The following is a 3387-nucleotide window of genomic DNA, read 5'->3' as shown; positions in this document are numbered from 1 at the left end:
TGATGGTATGACTATATGCAGCTCATATTAAAACTAAAACTTTGAAGTTCAGCATCAATTTTTTTGGAGTTAACAAAATGATGAAAGCTGGAATTTAAAAATACTGAAAATACATCCCCCCCCAACCCCATCTGGTCCCCATAACTGAAGCCGACGTCAAACAAACCAACACGCAGCAGCCGATACATAGCCAGCTCACATGTCAAAGGAGTCTGTACACCAGCTGACACAAGACGCGGCCACTTTAGCCTCTTCCTTGTACCGGTTTTGGAGTAAATGTCACATTAAGATAAACAGAGAGAAAATTGCAGCTGAGGAAACTTTAGGCAAATATGCTCAAACAAATGAACACCACTTATTAATCATCACAGTTAATCTTAGAGAGCAGTATGTTAGCAATGTCCAGCTTCCAACTAAAGAGACATACTAAAGAGTATTTTTAAACATGCTCCCTCTAATCAAGACAGTAATAAAGGTCCATTATATCCTTGATTTCCCTAATACACTTAGAAGCTGCAACAGTTAGATCAATTGCACTTTTGCTGTGAATCGGAACTCTTTAAAATTGCATGACATTAAACCAAAGACTGAAGAAGCTTCCAATGAAAAAGGTGACAGTAAGGTAAGCTAGAGTTTTCTAAGAAAGCTTTTCAGAATAATTAAACACTTCCTGGACAGAGTTTAAATGCAACGTCATTTAAACTGTGATCGAGTTGAAGCAAACTGAAGCCTAAGAATGAATCTTATGGTTCAGAATCAATTTCTAATACTTCTTAGATAAATAATTAGTCATTTCTTTATCTAATCCAATTTAAATCAATAGTTTATTGATGTAGTGGCAATTCACAAAATGTCATTTCAGGGCCCTTTATAGAGGCAATTCAACCAGATCGTACAGTGCTCAAAGTTTTCTATGTAAGAAAAAACCAACAGATTTTGTCGACTCATTGACTCAAAAACAATCCCTCACACTGAGGATGATTATAGCGACAGTGGAGAGGAAAACTCCCTTTTAACAGGACGACATTTCCAGCAGAACCAGACTTAGTGACACCAGTCATCTCCCGAGGCCGACTGGGGTTCAAGGAGACAGAAGCAGACACAGAAAAAGAAGCACAGCAGACGAGCTCTGAGTTAGTCAAAGTAAGAAAAGAGGACCAAGATCCAACATCTATAAACAAAGGTGTTGATTGCAACAGCACAGCTGATATTTCCCTCCAAGATGGTGTCACAGCCAAACAGGAAAAGACCGTTTGAAGCTACTATAGTGAGAAAAGATGAGAGAATAGACTTAGAGGTTTTACTAAAAAAACTAGTAATGGAGAAAATAGAAAAGTGAAGCAGAATGATGGAAAGTGGCCCCTATGTCCTCCTGCATTCTAAGCCTATAGCAGCATAACTATAGAGATAGCTCAGGATAACCTGGGCCACTCTAACTATGCTCTAACTGAGCTTTATCAAATAAACAATTGAAAGTCTTGAAGTTGTCATTTAGAGTACCAGGATGCAATAACAAATTTCATAATTACTCCAGTAAAAGACAGAATACAGCAGAGTAAGAAATCAGTCTGTCTGATCTGTGTCAGAATGGTGAGAGAACACACTAGAGAAGATAGAGTCCTGTGTACCCGTCAGTGTCGCTGCTCTGTTTCCCAATGAGCCAGTCCATATTTATCCTCTTGCTGTGTTCTCCTGATGACCTGCGGAGCCGTTCTTTATTGATCCCATCAGCCCTGTCTCTGTGGTCGCATTACAAGCCTCATATTTATCTGATTGAGCCTGCTGCCTGCCAGCCTGCCTGGACAGCTGCCGGGCACTGAGCGGTTGTGTGAGAGCGTACGCCTATGCTGAGGTGTATGTGTACGCCTCCATCGCCAACGCACCCCTGTGTGTGCTGCACTAGTGGGGGTGGGTGTGTCTGTGTGTGTATGAGTGAGTGAGCAGGAGGCTTACTGGGTGAGTCTGCTGTGTATTATTTCACATGGGGCAGTAAAATGAGGGAGTGTAAAATATCACAAGTGACGTATTCTGTATCCTGGCTGCTAAGGAGGCCTTTAGGGCTGATCATGTCTCAGTTTTCCACCTCCTTGACCTGCAGCTTGCCTCTTATGGACTTTCTGTGACACAAGAGGAAAAATACCCACCCCTTCACAAAAATCAGCATCCTTGTTCATTCTCACTCTTTTTATGGCACAGTGGTAACAGTCTAATTTTAGGGGTTGTTATTGGGTTTCTGTGACTTCAAACTGAGTTTCCACAATGACTAATGCTATATCGCCCTCTAGTGGACAAAATTTGTTCTGACGTTTTAAAAGGAAGACTGCACACATGCTTTGGCTTATGATGTTTTTGCCTTAGAAACTAATCTGTGCTTTTAATTTGGTTTATCTACAAATACAAACACATTAAAACTCTGTATTGGAGACACTTTCCAAACAAAGCATTGAGATGCCCAGAATCAGAAACATATTTGGATGTGTTCATTAAGGGGATATCTGGTTCAAACCTGATTTACTTTTAAATATCTAAGTTGGCCTTGATGCAGGAAGAATCTTTTCTTAAAGATTTAATCCACAGATAGATTATTTATAGGTATTCAGGAGAGCTCTGGATATTTTTAGAGACTTTTGGAAGCCTCTATATGAGCAAAATCAATTATCAAAAAATCAATCAATCAAGAGTTAAAACAATCTAAATGTTGGATAAAGGTTCCTCCACCTATTTTTGTATGATTTCTATCAGTGATTGTTTTAAACATTTACAATTTCCTCAGATGAAAAGCTTGTAGGTATATATACAGCCTTGTTTTATTTTTAACCGGCCAAAAAATTAATTTTATTACCTTTCATTATTCCTCTCAAATGCAGAACTCAAGCTAATCAATCCTGTAAACCACGTTTTGTTTATGTGTTCATATGTGTTAAACTAATGTCTGTTAAAGGGGTTAACATACACCAGCTGCAGAAATGGCTTACAAAAATAAAACGAGTAAAACATCAATTGCTGACCTCTGCTACAGAAATAATAGATTTAAATGTGAAAAGCAAAATAAAGACTAAATCTGCTGCGTTATTTTAGAAATCCCACCGTATTTAATAGGGGTGTGCATTGGCACTGCCCTCACGATTCGATTACGATTCACCAGGTAACAATTCGATTCAATTCGATTCTACGATGCATTGCGATGCATCAAAATCCCATTGACTTCGTAAAATCCGAAATGTGCCCAGATATCCGCTTTCCAAGCTTTTGGTGCATTTTTAATTAGGCCTACCCGTCTATCGCGGTCATCTCCCTCCGCCTCAGCCATCTTGATTGTTGTTGGTATGACTGTTGTAAGTAATTGAAACTTCACAACTTGTCCATTTGAGGCCAGAAAATAAACAG

At 39.2% G+C, this 3387-nt stretch overlaps 1 protein-coding gene across 2 annotated transcripts in view; it reads right to left on the bottom strand.

Moving 5' to 3' along the window:
- Window positions 1–3387, bottom strand: part of rims2 (regulating synaptic membrane exocytosis 2) — a 263822-nt gene that overhangs the window by 232058 nt on the left and 28377 nt on the right. The gene's annotated exons all lie outside the window — the stretch shown is intronic.

The sequence above is a fragment of the Cyprinodon variegatus genome, unplaced genomic scaffold, assembly GCF_000732505.1.
Source record: "Cyprinodon variegatus isolate N-32 unplaced genomic scaffold, C_variegatus-1.0 Scaffold827, whole genome shotgun sequence".
In the NCBI taxonomy this organism is placed as follows: domain Eukaryota; kingdom Metazoa; phylum Chordata; class Actinopteri; order Cyprinodontiformes; family Cyprinodontidae; genus Cyprinodon; species Cyprinodon variegatus.
This window is presented reverse-complemented; position numbering and strand designations above follow the sequence as displayed.